The 16,861-nt window shown below is 38.4% G+C and overlaps 1 protein-coding gene and 1 pseudogene across 1 annotated transcript in view; one reads left to right on the top strand and one right to left on the bottom strand.

Annotated features, from left to right (window-relative positions):
• BRIP1 (BRCA1 interacting DNA helicase 1) overlaps positions 1–16,861 on the bottom strand; it is a 186,402-nt gene that overhangs the window by 151,364 nt on the left and 18,177 nt on the right. The window lies entirely within an intron of this gene.
• On the top strand, positions 552–827 carry LOC110142744 (LYR motif-containing protein 4 pseudogene; annotated as a pseudogene).

Genomic DNA, 16,861 nt, shown 5'->3' with positions numbered 1-16,861 from the left:
CATTACAGGTGGATTCTTTACCACTGAGCCACTTGGGAAGTCAAATATTATACACAAATTTTTGACTGCTGGGGGGGTTGTTGTCCCTAACTCCTGCATTGTTCAAGGGTCAATTTATATGCTTATATAGGCATGAAACAAATGATAGCAGTGATACAAGGGATGGACTGAAAAATTAGCATTATACTGTATACAAGGTACTCATACTACCCATGAAATCGTATAGTGTTATGGGAAAGTACACTTGGATTTGCCATAAATACACACTGCAAAATCGAGGGCAACCAGTGAAAAAGGGGACAGGAGGGAGGGAAGGAAAGAGGAAGGAAGGAATACGATGGCTATGCTAGGAAGGAGAGAAAATGGACTCAAATAAAATACTTATTTAGGACTTGGGCCAATGCCTATGGCCTGAGCCCACCTGGGCCACTGCCTGAGCAGAGCCTATGCATATGGCTGGCTCAGGCACCCTAAGGCTACATAAGTTTTGCAGGTCACATTAAACTCAGGACCTCCGCAAAGAGGACCCACTGGGGTTTTTTTGTCCCTAGATGGCAGCCTCCAGCCCAACACAAGTTCTGGATCTGTACCCAGCAATGCTGAAGAAGAGCAAGCACTTCATCACCTACAACTACAGAACTTACACCATCAGGAGGATATGAGTTGCCTTCAGAGAAAACAAGAATGTAGAGGATCCTATAAAAATTCAAGCCCTAATGAACAAAGCCAAAAGAGACATTAGAATAAGTCTGCCAACAGGTCATACTGGCCAACTGTATTCAACTGACAATCTTGTCACTGAGAATCAAGAGAAGTCCAGGCTCTAGGAAGCCAGGACCAGCCAGCACTGGCAGCCAAGGACCACCTTCAGCATCCAGTCTTCTTGGCAAGGGGGCTCCCAGTAGACCATGAGCAGCCTCTGCATCAGCTTTAAATAGGTTCTTGCTCTGTTTGCCCTATAGGAACTGGTGACTGAGTGAGGTTTCCATTCTTCTGCAGTCTCAGTGACAAAGGATGGCTGTCTCTCTTTGATTCAAGCATTAGAATGAACAGTTGGGAAAAAAAAAAAAGAAGAATGAAGAGTTGGGGCTCCTCAAAAGAATGCTGTGTATTACTGTGTCTCCTTCACCCTACCCCTCCTTTGTAGCTCCTCAGCCTTATAATAGAGCATTTCCAGATTTTGTTTCCTGATCTTCGATAATAAACAGAATTCTCTCCCTAATCCTTCTAAAATAAATAAATAAAACAAAAATAAATAAATAAAATATTTAAAACCACAAAAGGCATAAAGAGTGGGAAACAAAAAAAACACAGAATAAGAGCAACAAATAGGAAATGGTAATATATATGGTAAATATTAATCCAACCTTGTCAATAATACTTTGAACATCAATGGTCTAAGTACACCAGTTAAAAGACAGAAATTGTCAGAGGATCATAAAACAAGACCCAAATATTTGATGTCTATAAAAAAATCTATTTTAGACATAAAGACACTTCTAGATTAAAAGTAAATGGATGGAGAAAAATATACCATGCTACAACTAATCAAAAAGAAGCAGAGTAGCTATATTAATTTCAGATACAGAAGACCTCAAAGAAAGGAAAGTTATCAGAGATTTCTTAAAGGTCATTAACATAATGATAAAGGAACCAGTTCTCCAAGGGAAAAAAAACAAAACAGTCCTCAACATGTATGTGCCTACCATCAGTGTGTCCAACTATATGGGACAAAAACTAATAGGAATGCAAAAGAAATAGCTAAATCCACTATAATATTTGAAGTCACTATCAGAAATGGAGAGACCTAGCTGACAGTTCCGGAAAAGGCAATGGCACCCCACTCCAGTACTCTTGCCAGGAAAATCCCATGGACGGAGGAGTCTGGTAGGCTGCAGTCCATGGGGTCACGAAGAGTCGGACACGACTGAGCAACTTCACTTTCCCTTTTCACTTTCATGCACTGGAGAAGGAAATGGCAACCCACTCCAGTGTTCTTCTCTGAAGAATCCCAGGGACGGTGGAGCCTGGTGGGCTTGCTGTCTATGGGGTCGCACAGAGTCAGACACAACTGAAGCAACTTAGCAGCAGCAGCTGATAGTTCAGTTGGTAAAGAATCTGCCTGCAAAGCAGGAGACCCCAGTTCGATTCCTGGTTCAGGAAGATCCACTGGAGAAGGGATAGCCTACCCGCTCCAGTATTTTGGGCTTCCAGCTGGTAAAGAATCCGCTTGCAATGCGGGAGACCTGGGTTCAATCCCTGGGTTGGGAAGATCCCCTGGAGAAGGGAAAGGGTACCCAGTCCAGTATTCTGACCTGGAGAATTCCATGGACTATATAGTCCATGGGGTCACAAAGAGTTGGACACGACTAAGTGACTTTAAAAAACCAAGCAGACAATCAATAAGGACATAGTTGAACCCAACAAAAACACCAGTCAACTGGATAGAACTGACATCTACAGACTTTCATTCAACAGTGGAAGAATACACATTTTTACCAACTTCACATGGAACATTAACCAAGAAGACCACATTCTAGGGACAAAATGTACTTTGAAAAGTTTAAAAAAATAGAAATACAATGTATGCTCCCACAATGAATTAAACTAGAATTGATAAAACAAACTAGAACACCCCAAAATAAGTGAGGATCAAACAACATACAACTGTATAACACATGGATCAAAGAAAAAAGTCAAGAGAAGTTTTAAATATAGTTTCAGTTAAATGAAAATAAAAACATACCCAATGAAAATACATGGTAGGCAGTCAAAGAAGTGCTGTGCAGGAAATTGAAAGCATATACTAGAAAAGGAGAAAGATCTAAAGTCAGTAACCTAAGTTTCTACCTTAGGAAATTAGAAAAAGAAGAACAAACTAAATCTGAATTAAGCAGAAGAAAAGAATAATAGAGCAGAAATCAATATAACTGAAACAAGAAAACCAATGGAGAAAAATCACTGAAACCAAAACCTGCCTCTCTGGGGGGGGGGGGGGGGGGGGAAATCAATGAAATCAATAAGTCTCTAGCCAGACTACTAAGGAAAAAAAGAGAAAAGACAAAAATTACTAATATTAGGACTTCCTTGGTGGTCCACTGGCTAAGACTTCAAGCTCCCATTGCAGGAGTCCTGGGTTTGATCCTTGGTCAGGGCTAGATCCCACATGTCACAACTAAGAATTGCATGCTGCAACTAACAGCCCTCAAGCCACAACTACAGCACTCACAGGCTGCAAAGAAGACTGAAGATCCTGCACGCCACAACTAAGACCTGGCATGACCAAATAAATATTTTTAAAAACTATTACTACCAGAAATGAAAGTGGGACATCACTACAGAGCCCATGGACACTAAGGATGATAAAAAACTACAATGAAGAGCTTTATGTGCACAAACTTGATAACCTAATGAAATAGATCAATTTCTTGAAAAACACAATTTGCCAAATCTGACACAAGAAATGAACAATATGAATAGGCCTAGATATAGTAAAGAATTAAATCAATAATTTGTAATCTTCCAAAAAGAAAGCACCAGACCTAGACAGATTCACTTGTGAATTCTACCAAATATTTAAGGAAGAAATTCAACCAATTCTCTACAATCTCTTTCAGAGTATAGATGCAGAAGGAATACTGCCAGCTCATTCTATTAGGCCAATATTTGCCCAAATACCAAAGTCAGGCAAAGACATTCAAAGAAAGCTACACACCAATATCTCTCATGAACATGAATGCAAAAATCCTCATTAAACAATATCAAACATTATCAAACTGAATCCAATAATAAAGAAAAAGAATTACACACCATAACCAAGTGTGACTTGCCCCATCTACGTAGGTCGGTTCAATATTTGAAAGTCAGTCAGGGGGAGGAGCCAAGATGGCGGAGGAATAGGACGGGAGACCACCTTCTCCCCTACAAATTCATCGAAAGAACATTTGAACGCTGAGCAAATCTCACAAAACAACTTCTGATCGCTAGCAGAGGACATCAGGTGCCCAGAAAAGCAGCCCATTGTCTTCGAAGGGAGGTAGGACAAAATATAAAAGATAAAAAGGGAGTCAAAAGAGCTACGGACGGAGACCCGTCCCGGGAAGGGAGTCTTAATAGAGGAAGTTTCCAATCACCAGGAAACCCTCGCACTGGCGGGACTGGGGGAAGTTTTCTGCATTCTAACTGGGAGGAAAAATTAAATAAGGCCCATAGATTACGTGCCTAAAGCAACTCCCAGCAGAAAAGTACCCCAGACGCCCGCACCCGCCAGCAACAAGCGGGGGCAGAACGGAGAGGAGCGGGCGGCATTGCTTAGGGTAAGGACCGGCCCGAAGACCCTGAGAGCAATCGGAGGGAGCTTTTTTAAACTGTGGGATAGCAAGGGACAAAACCGGCCCGAACACACTGCCGGTGGTTCACAAAACAAAGGGACTGAGAAACTCCAGAGAAGAGCCGGCCCATCCCCGCTGGAGGTAGGAGGCAGGGGGGAGGGGAAAGGGGCAAACTCAGCCCCTGAGAAGCCACCCCCTCCCACACTGCAAACAGGCCCCCGGTTCCTATCTAAAGACTTCCTGAGACCCGACTGGCGGTGCGCGCTGGGGCCGCGGAGGGGAAAAGCGCGCCATACCCAGAGAGAGGGCGCCCAAGCCTCTGGCTGCCTGGGCCGCTCGCTGCGGAGGGAAAAGGTGCGCCGCATCTGGGGAGAGTGCACCCAAGCCTCTGGCTGCCTGAACCGCTCAGGCCAGGGAAGGCACAAAACGCAGGCGCAACCGAATCCGCGCTTTTGTGGAGTACCCGAAAACTGGAACCGCACTCAACACAGGGCCCACTCCATATAGAGCAGCCGGGAGCCTGAGCAGTGTAGACGGGGAAAGCACTGACACCCGTGAGCGGGACAAACCCAGTGTGGCCGGAACACGGTGAGTGCTATCCACACAGAGCGGTATCTGTCTGCAGCGCCCCGCCCTCCGCGTAGCAGGACTGAACTGAACTGGCGAACCTAAATAAGAGATCACCTCCGCCCGCCTGTGTCACGGTGGAAATTAGACACCGAAGAGACGGCAAACAGAAGCCAAATAAACAAAGGGAACCGCTTCAGAAAGGACCGGTGCAATAGATTAAAATCCCTGAAGGTAACACCGACTACACCAGAAGGGGCCTATAGATATCGAGAAGTGTAAGCTGGAAAGAGGAGCTATCTGAAATTGAACTGAACCTACACTGACCGCAACAACTCCAGAGAAATTCCTAGATATATATATTTTTTTTTAATTTAAAAAAATTTTTCTTTCTTTTTTTTTTTTAGTTTTCTCTTTTGTTTTCTTTTAAAACTGTTACTCCCCCATTACTCAAACTTTCATTTTCATATATTTTTACGATTTTTTTAATTAGGGAAAAAAATTTTTTTTTAATTTTTTTTTCTTTTTCTTGTTTTTCTCTCCTATTTCCTTTTAAAGTCCTCTAATACTCCTCTATTATTCCTTAATTTTCATTTTCGTTTCACTATAACCTTAAAAAAAAAAAGAGAAACCCTATTTTTAAACCAAATTTCATATACATTTCTAAATTTTTTGTGTGTGTTTGTTTTCAAATATTGTATTTCAAACACTCTAACCTCTACACTAGATTTTTAATCTTTGTTTTTCAGTATATGATATAAATTTTGGACATTTAATAATCCAATATTCAGTTCCCATTTCTATTCAGGAGTGTGGTGATTACTCTCCCACTTTTGACTCTGTTTTCTACCTCAGAACACCTCTATTTCCGCCTTTCCCTTTCTCTTCCCAATCCAATTCTGTGAATCTTTGTGGGTGTCTGGGCTACAGAGAACACTTTGGGAACAGATAACTGCGTAGATCTGTCTCTCTCCTCTTGAGTCCCCTTTTTCTCCTCCTGCTCACCTCTGTCTCCTTCCTCCCTCTCCTATTCTTCATGTAACTCTGTGAACCTCTCTGGTTGTCTCTCACGGTGGAGAATCTTTTCACCATTAACCTAGAAGTTTTATTATCAGTGCTGTATAGTTGGAGAAATCTTGAGACTATTGGAAGAATAAAACTGAAATCCAGAGGCAGGAGACTTAAGCCCAAAACCTGAGAAAACCAGAAAACTCCTGACTACACGGAACATTAAGGAATAAGAGACCATCCAAAAGCCTCCATACCTACACCAAAACCAACCACCACCCAAGAGCCAATAAGCTCCAGTACAAGACATACCACGCAAATTCTTTAGCAACGCAGGAACATAGACCTGAGTGTCAACATACAGGCTCTCCAAAGTCACACCTAACACAGAGACCCATCGCAAAACTCATTACTGGACACTCCATTGCACTCCAGAGAGAAGAAATCCAATTCCACGCACCAGAACGCTGACACAAGCTTCCCTAAACAGGAAACCTTGACAAACCAATCGTCCAACCCCACCCACTGGGTGAAACCTCCACATTAAAAAGGAACCACAGACCACAAGAATACAGAAAGCCCACTCCAGACACAGCAATCTAAACAAGATGAAAAGGCAGAGAAATACCCAACAGCTAAAGGAACATGAAAAAAGCCCACCAAGTCAAACAAAAGAGGAGGAAACAGGGAATCTACCTGAAAAAGAATTTAGAATAATGATAATAAAAATGATCCAAAATCTTGAAAACAAAATGGAGTTACAAATAAATAGCCTGGAGACAAAGATTGAGAAGATGCAAGAAAGGTTTAACAAGGACCTAGAAGAAATTAAAAAAAAGTCAATTAAAAATTAATAATGAAATAAATGAGATCAAAAACACTCTGGAGGGAACCATGAGTAGAATAACAAGACAGAAGATAGGACAAGTGAGTTAGAAGAGAAAATGGTGGAAATAAATGAAGCAGAGAGGAAAAAAGAAAAAAGAATCAAAAAAAATGAGGACAACCTCAGGGACCTCTGGGACTATGTGAAACGCCCCAACATTCGAATCATAGGAGTCCCAGAAGAAGAAGACAAAAAGAAAGGCCATGAGAAGATACTCGAGGAGATAATAGCTGAAAACTTCCCTAAAATGGGGAAGGAAATAGCCACCCAAGTCCAAGAAACCCAGAGAGTCCCAAACAGGATAAACCCAAGGCGAAACACCCCAAGACACATATTAATCAAATTAACAAAGATCAAACACAAAGAACAAATATTAAAAGCAGCAAGGGAGAAACAACAACTAACACACAAAGGGATTCCCATAAGGATAACAGCTGATCTATCAATAGAAACCCTTCAGGCCAGAAGGGAATGGCAGGACATACTTAAAGTAATGAAACAGAATAACCTACAACCTAGATTACTCTACCCAGCAAGGATCTCATTCAGATATGAAGGAGAACTCAAAAGCTTTACAGACAAGCAAAAGCTGAGAGAATTCACCACCACCAAACCAGCTCTTCAACAAATACTAAAGGATCTTCTCTAGACAGGAAACACAAAAAGGTGGTATAAACGTGAACCCCAAACAACAAAATAAATGGCAACGGGCCCATACCTATCAATAATTACCTTAAATGTAAATGGGTTGAATGCCCCAACCAAAAGACAAAGGCTGGCTGAATGGATACAAAAGCAAGACCCCTATATATGCTGTCTACAAGAGACCCACCTCAAAAGAAGGGACACATACAGACTAAAAGTGAAGGGCTGGAAAAAAATATTCCACACAAATGGAGACCAAAAGAAAGCAGGAGTCACAATACTCATATCAGATAAAATAGACTTTCAAATAAAGGCTGTGAAAAGAGACAAAGTTGGACACTACATAATGATCAAAGGATCAATCCAAGAAGAAGATATAACAATTATAAATATATATGCACCCAACATAGGAGCACCGCAATATGTAAGGCAAACGCTAACGAGTATGAAAGAGGAAATTAATAGTAACACAATAATAGTAGGAGACTTTAATACCCCACTCAAAACTATGGATAGATCAACTAAACAGAAAATGAACAAGGAAACACAAACTTTAAAGGACACAATGGACCAGCTAGACCTAACTGACATCTATAGGACGTTTCACCCCAAAACAATCAACTTCACCTTTTTCTCAAGTGCACACGGAACCTTCTCCAGGATAGATCACATCCTGGGCCATAAATCTAGTCTTGGTAAATTCAAAAAAATTGAAATCATTTCAGTCATCTTTTCTGACCACAGTGCAGTAATATTAGATCTCAATTACAGGAAAAAAAATATTAAAAATTCAAACATATGGAGGCTAAACAACACGCTTCTGAATAACCAACAAATCATAGAAGAAATCAAAAAAGAAATCAAAATATGCATAGAAATGAATGAAAATGAAAACACAACAACCCAAAACCTTTGGGACACTGTAAAAGCAGTCCTAAGGGAAAGATTCCTAGCATTACAGGCCTACCTCAAGAACAAGAAAAAAGTCAAATAAATAATCTAACTCTACACCTAAAGCAACTAGAGAAGGAAGAAGTGAAGAACCCCAGGGTTAGTAGAAGGAAAGAAATCTTAAGAATTAGGGCAGAAATAAATGCAAAAGAAACTAAAGAGACCATAGCAAAGATCAACAAAGCTAAAAGCTGGTTTTTTGAAAAAATAAACAAAATTGACAAACCATTAGCAAGACTCATTAAGAAACAAAGGGAGAAGAACCAAATTAACAAAATTAGAAACGAAAATGGAGAGATCACAACAGACAACACTGAAATACAAAGGATCATAAGAGACTACTACCAGTAGCTCTATGCCAATAAAATGGACAACTTGGAAGAAATGGACAAGTTCTTAGAGAAGTATAACTTTACAAAACTGAACCAGGAAGAAATAGAAGATAACCCATCACAAGCAAGGAAATCGAAACTGTAATCAGAAATCTTCCAGCAAACAAAAGCCCAGGACCAGATGGCTTCACAGCTGAATTCTACCAAAAATTTAGAGAAGAGCTAACACCTATCTTACTGAATCTATTCCAGAAAATTGCAGAAGAAGGTAAACTTCCAAACTCATTCTATGAGGCCACCATCACCCTAATTCCAAAACCAGACAGAGATGCCACAAAAAAAGAAAACTACAGACCAATATCACTGATGAACATAGATGCAAAAATCCTTAACAAAATTCTAGCAAACAGAATCCAACAATATATTAAAAAAATCATACACCATGACCAAGTGGGCTTTATCCAAGGAATGCAAGGATTCTTTAATATCCGCAAATCAATCAATGTAATAGACCACATTAACAAATTCAAAGATAAAAACCATATGATTATCTCAATAGATGCAGAAAAAGCCTTTGACAAAATTCAACATCCATTTATGATAAAAACTCTCCAGAAAGCAGGAATAGAAGGAACATACCTCAACATAATAAGAGCTATATATGAGAAACCCACAGCAAGTATCACCCTCAATGGTGAAAAATTGAAAGCATTTCCCCTGAAATCAGGAACAAGACAAGGGTGCCCACTCTCACCACTACTATTCAACATAGTTTTGGAAGTGTTGGCCACAGCAATCAGGGCAGAAAAAGAAGTAAAAGGAATCCAGATAGGAAAAGAAGAAGTGAAACTCTCTCTGTTTGCAGATGACATGATCCTCTACATAGAAAACCCTAAAGACTCTACCAGAAAATTACTAGAGCTAATCAACGAATATAGTAAAGTTGCAGGATATAAAATTAACACACAGAAATCTCTTGCATTCCTATACACTAATAATGAGAAAACAGAAAGAGAAATTAAGGAAACAATGCCATTCACCATTGCAACAAAAAGAATAAAATACTTAGGAGTATATCTACCTAAAGAAACAAAAGACCTATACATAGAAAACTATAAAACACTGATGAAAGAAATCAAAGAGGACACAAACAGATGGAGAAATATACCGTGTTCATGGATTGGAAGAATCAATATTGTCAAAATGGCTATACTACCCAAAGCAATCTATAGATTCAATGCAATCCCTATCAAACTACCAACGGTATTTTTCACAGAACTAGAACAAATAATTTCACAATTTGTATGGAAATGCAAAAAACCTCGAATAGCCAAAGTAACCTTGAGAAAGAAGAATGGAACTGGAGGAAATCAACCTGCCTGACTTCAGACTATACTACAAAGCCACAGTCATCAAGACAGTATGGTACTGGCACAAAGACAGAAATATAGATCAATGGAACAGAATAGAAAGCCCAGAGATAAATCCACGAACCTATGGTCACCTTATCTTCGACAAAGGAGGCAAGGATATAGAATGGAAAAAAGACAACCTCTTTAACAAGTGGTGCTGGGAAAACTGGTCAACCACCTGTAAAAGAATGAAACTAGAACACTTTCTAACACCATACACAAAAATAAACTCAAAATGGATTAAAGATCTAAATGTAAGACCAGAAGCTATCAAACTCCTAGAGGAGAACATAGGCAAAACACTCTCCAACATAAATCACAGCAGGATCCTCTATGACCCACCTCCCAGAATTTTAGAAACAAAAGCAAAAATAAACAAATGGGACCTAATGAAACTTAAAAGCTTTTGCACAACAAAGGAAACTATAAGCAAGGTGAAAAGACAGCCCTCAGATTGGGAGAAAATAATAGCAAACGAAGCAACAGACAAAGGATTAATCTCAAAAATATACAAGCAACTCCTCCAGCTCAACTCCAGAGAAATAAATGACCCAATCAAAAAATGGGCCAAAGAACTAAAGAAGACATTTCTCCAAGGAAGACATACAGATGGCACAAAAACACATGAAAAGATGCTCAACATCATTCATTATCAGAGAAATGCAAATCAAAACCACAATGAAGTACCATTATATGCCAGTCAGGATGGCTGCTATCCAAAAGTCTACAAGCAATAAATGCTGGAGAGGGTGTGGAGAAAAGGGAACCCTCTTACACTGTTGGTGGGAATGCAAACTAGTACAGCCACTATGGAAAACAGTGTGGAGATTTCTTAAAAAGCTGGAAATAGAACTGCCATATGACCCAGCAATCCCACTTCTGGGCATACACACCGAGGAAACCAGATCTGAAAGAGACACATGCACCCCAATGTTCATCACAGCACTGTTTATCATAGCCAGGACATGGAAGCAACCTAGATGCCCATCAGCAGATGAATGGATGAGGAAGCTGTGGTACATATACACCATGGAATATTACTCAGCCATTAAAAAGAATTCATTTGAATCAGTTCTAATGAGATGGATGAAACTGGAGCCCATTATACAGAGCGAAGTAAGCCAGAAAGATAAAGACCATTACAGTATACTAACACATATGTATGGAATTTAGAAAGATGGTAACGATAACCTTATATGCAAAAAAAAGAAAAAGAGACTCAGATGTATAGAACAGACTTGTGGACTCTGGGAGAAGGCGAGGGTGGGATGTTTCAAGAGAACAGCATCGAAACATGTATATTATCTAGGGTGAAACAGATCACCAGCCCAGGCTGGATGCATGAGACAAGTGCTCGGGCCTGGTGCACTGGGAAGACCCAGAGGGATCGGGTGGAGAGGGAGGTGGGAGCGGGGACCGGGATGGGGAATACATGTAAATCCATGGCTAATTCATTTCAATGTATGACAAAAACCACTGCAATGCTGTAAAGTAATTAGCCTCCAACTAATAAAAATAAATGGAAAAAAATAAAATAAAATTGTTTAGTGAAAATTGGGGGAAAAAAAAAATGAGACTAATATCTGCTCTATTTTATTCACAGAGCTGATGTAAGGATATATGAGAGAACATAGAAATTGCCTGGCACAAGTATATATTCTGAAAAGCCATCACTATGTTATTATTATTAACTCTTACAGAAATATAAGTTATTGTCTTAATTTTATGGCATATAACAGTTTTCTAAAATTCTGCTGCCTTGAATAAATTATACTTCATCTAGGCGATAATATTACTTAACAACTTGTTCCTAGAGAAGCTATAGAAAAGAAAAGTTGTTTCTAATCTTTTGTTTATATTAAATACCAATTTTACCTCTTGGTCCCTGAAATCATTATTTGTACTTTTATTTTTTGTGCTAGGACATTAAAAAACTATAACTTTTAAAATATACTGTAAGAAACAGTGGTAAATAATACACTTTCTTAAAGTTAGTCATTTTTCCATTCACTTATTCAACAAATATGTGAGTACCTACTAGGCACAGGTCCTGCGCCAGAAGCTAGTTATAAAAAAGTGAACAAGAGAGACATCACACTTGTTCTTAGCAATAGCCTGGCAATGAGGCAAGTAAAACCATGAAACCTACAAATAAGCCCGCAATCATAAACTTTGGTAAGCATCATAAAGAACAGGGTATTGAGAGAGACTAAAAGAGCAATGAATCTTAAATGAATTATCTATATAATATTATCTATGAGAGTACAAAAATAAACTGTCTTTAATCTATAGGTCATCTGGAAGAGTCTATTCAGAAGAACAGTAGCATAGTTGAGAGGATCAGTTCTAAAGCCAGAACGGCTGAGTTTTAAATCAGTCTCTACTCATCAGCTTCATGACATGAACTTAAACTATCTGGGAATCAATTTCCTCATCTGTCATTAAATGAAATATTAATACTTACCACATAAGGTTATCACAGGGATTCAATTAAATTCTTTTGTTTTATTTCAAAAATTGTCAAATTCACACAAAACTTAAAAGGACTGGCAATAACCATCAACTCACAGGAACCTGTATTTACCAAGTCAGTTAGTATTTTCAGGATGCTCAGAAGAGTTCCTAAAACATGGTAAGCACTGTTTCACTATATAAGCAGTTATTTTAAATAAAATGTAGAACTATGAGAAAATGACTTGTAAAACAATGACTTTTCAAAATAAATTGGTCATTTTCTCCTGAGATCCTAAAGAATATACTAAGCATTAAAGGGAGATAGAGAAGGGCAGTGGGGGGTGAAGAGAGGGAGAGAAAAAGAGAGACAGAAGAAAGCAAGATAGGGGTATAAGAAGAAGGAAAAGAAAAACAGACCAAGGCTTTGCACAACATCAACACTTTACCTGAAGACCAACAGCGCACTCTGCTGGACCCAACTCTTCTCTACATACTAGGCAAAAATGAATACTATTCTAAATCAAGCAATATAATTACTTTTGTCAAAGTATATATACAATGTTGGCATTTATTTAATAAACAGCAGGAATAAGCATTAAATGTGTCTATGAAAATACCTCACTGATTTTTGAGGATTTACTAAAAGAATTAAGAGCATATACATAAATAAATTCTAGAAAAATGAGTACGAGTGGTAGAACAAGGTAATATCAGTTCAGTCGCTCAGTCGTGTCCGACTCTTTGTGACCCCATGGACTACAGCATGCCAGGCCTCCCTGTCCATCACCAACTCCCAGAGTTTACTCAAACTCATGTCCATTGAGTCGGTGATGCCATCCAACCATCTCATCCTCTGTAGTCCCCTTCTCCTCCTGCCTTCAATCTTTCCCAGCATCAGGGTCTTTTCAAATGAGTCAGTTCTTCGTATCAGGTGGCCAAAGTACTAGAGTTTCAGCTTCAGCATCAGTCCTTCCAATGAATATTCAGGACTGATTTCCTTGAGGATGGACTGGTTGGATCTCCTTGCAGTCCAGGGCTTCTCCAACACCACAGATCAAAACATCAATTCTTCAGAACTCAGCTTTCTTTATACTCCAACTCTCACAACCATACATGACGACTGGAAAAACCACAGCTTTGACTAGACGGACCTTTGTTGGCAAAGTAATGTCTCTGCTTTTTAACATGCTGTCTAGGTTAGTCATAGCTTTTCTTCCAAGGAGCAAGCGTCTTTTAATTTCATGGCTGCAGTCACCATCTGCAGTGATTTTGGACCCCCAAAAAACAGTCTCTCACTGTTTCCACTGTTTCCCCATCTATTTGCCATGAAGTGATGGGACCAGATGCCATGATATTAGTTTTCTGAATGGTGAGTTTTAAACCAACTTTTTGACTCTCCTCTTTCAGCTTCATCAAGAGGCTCTTTAGTTCTTCGCTTTCTGCCATAAGAGTGGTGTCATCTGCTTATCTGAGGTTACTGATGTTTCTCCCGGCAATCTTGATTCCAGCTTGTGTTTCATCCAGCCCAGCGTTTCTCATGATGTACTCTGCATAGAAGTTAAATAAGCAGGGTGACAATATACAGCCTTGAGGTACTCCTATCCTGATTTAGATCCACTCTGTTGTTCCATGTCCAGTTCTAACTATTGCTTCCTGACCTACATAGAGATTTCTCAAGAGGCAGGTCAGGTTCTCTGGTATTCCTATCTTTTTAAGAATTTTCCACAGTTTGTTGTGATCCACACAGTCAAAGGCTTTGGCACAGTCAATAAAGTAGATGTTTTTCTGGAACTCTCTTGCTTTTTCCATCAGAATGGTAATATTCTATTCTAAAATATAATATTTTTTCTTAACCATGTTTTGACCACATGGAGCCTGATGCCTCACTAGATCTTTGACACATGAATTAACTGTGTAAACATGAATCTAAAAATGTAAGGAATGGGAAAAAGCAAGGGACACTGGAAGGTTAATTCATTCAAGAGAGGAAGTACTGACATTTTCTGACTTGAAGAGTAAGGAAGCTGACTAGAGATAATAGGAAGGTAAAAAGACAACTACACAATTTAATTCACAGGTTGGAAGCTAAATTATTTTCATAAAAACTAAGAAAACTTAAAATAAAAACATAAATTTAATGCCAAATTTAGAAATAAACAGAAGTCATTAAACTAATTTATCGCTTACTTTATAGGGGAAAGTTATCCAGAAAATAATACAACTGCAGGCTTTAAATGTATGAAAACAATAACATTTTATCTCTGTAGGGATAAGAGAAAGGGTTCCCAGGTGGTTCAGTGGAAAGGTATCTATCTACCAATGCAGGAGACGTGAGTTCAATCCTTGGGTGGGGAAGATCCCCTGGAGAAGGAACCAGCTACCCACTCCAGTATTCTTGCCTGGGAAATCCCATGGACAGAGGAGCCTGGCAGGCTACAGTCCGTGGGGTCGCAAAGAGTTAGACACGATTTAGCAACTGAACAACAACAAGAGATAAGAGAACTAAACCATTAATTTACAAATCCAAATAACTATTCTTCTAAAAAATAAATGCTCCCTTTGAGTTGCATGCATGCTCAGTCGTGTGCCCCCCACACACACACCCAAAAAAATGGAACATTATTCAGCCATTAAAAAAAAAAGAAATATTGCCGTCTGGGACAACATGGATGAACAAGGAGGATATTACACTTAATGGACTAAGTTAGACTGAGAAAGACAAATTTATATGTAAAATCTAAACGCAGACACAAACAAACAAACAAAACAAGCTCACAGATGCAGAGAAGAGATTAGTGGCAGCCAGAGAGGGGGGTGAAGAGCAAAAGAAATGGATGAGAGAGGTCAAAAGGTATAAAATTTCATTTATAAAATAAGTCATGGAGATGTAACGTAGAGTATGGCAACTACAGTTAATAATACTATATTACATAGCTGACAGAAGCTAAGAGAGTAAATATTAAAAGCTCTCATAAGAAGAAAAACCTTGCAACTATGTAAGGTGACAGATATTAACCAGACTTATGGTGATCACTTCCCAATGTATACAAATAATGAAGCATTACACCTGACACTAACTTACTAAATGTCAATTATACCTCCATTAAAAAAGAGAAAGAGAAAAAAAGAGTTGAACTTGAAACCAAAGTAAATTTCTAGCAGGGGAAAAAAATATTACTATACTCAAAGACTCCTTTCTTTAAATAAATGACCTTTACGTACATCCCTATTATTCTTTAATATATTATATCCATGGAAAGGTTTAGCCATGGTTCTCTGAAAAATGAGAAGTATTATTTAGTGCTAAATATTCATGTAAGATTTACCACAAATGCTACCATAAGCTTTTAAAATTAAGACGACAGCCAAAATACAAAATACTAGAGGTTTTCTTAACAATATACTAAAATTTACTAAATTTACTAACAGTTTACTAAAGTATAAAAGAAAGAAACATTCACATTAGCTAAAACTTTGCATTTTGTACTAATTATGCTTCTATTGCAACTGCTTACTCTATCTTTGCTAGGAAAAAAAACATTGAAAATAATAGATCATTTTATATAAGTATTTGTGGGATTTTCCATAAAGTTACTTTATATATTCATGCCTTTCAGTATAGACTAGCAAAAAAGAGAACAAACATTAGAGCTTAGCCATATCGTCTTTTCTGTCATTGCAAAAGTACTCTGGTATTTGATAAATTTACTGTATGCATGCTTAATTAGTATGGCAAGTATCCTGTATGTCTTCTTACAAGTAAAAAGTCACTAGTGAAACGTTATCATTTGAGTTACTAGAGTTAGTTGAGATTTAGCTTGTTCAATAAATCTTCAAACTTAAAAGAAGACTGATTGCCAGAAACCCATATCTTTAACAGTACAGATAATAAATCACCCACTTATGAAAAATACTCCATTTCTAAGGTAATACAGTTATACCAGCTAAAACCAAGAAAGAAAATCTGTAATTTCTGGTTTTTAAAAAAAAGCTGATATAAAAATGCAGATACACATGAACTGATACAATTATACTTTGCCAATGAGATCATAATGATCAACATAGCACACAACCAAAACAGGAAATCAATCAAAGAACTTAGTTTAAAATTAAGTTTAAAATTACTCAGCCAGGAGCATGGTAGCTCTTCTTGGTCAAGCAACCTAAATTCTAAACAGGTTGAGTCATAAACATCATTAACACAAATTAAAATAATTAATTATAAACCTAACTTTAAAATTTAATTATTAACCAATATAATATAACAGCTTTTAT

The sequence above is a fragment of the Odocoileus virginianus genome, chromosome 17 (assembly GCF_023699985.2).
Source record: "Odocoileus virginianus isolate 20LAN1187 ecotype Illinois chromosome 17, Ovbor_1.2, whole genome shotgun sequence".
Classification (NCBI taxonomy): domain Eukaryota; kingdom Metazoa; phylum Chordata; class Mammalia; order Artiodactyla; family Cervidae; genus Odocoileus; species Odocoileus virginianus.
The sequence above is the reverse complement of the archived record's forward strand: the minus strand, read 5'-3'. Positions and strand labels throughout refer to the sequence as shown.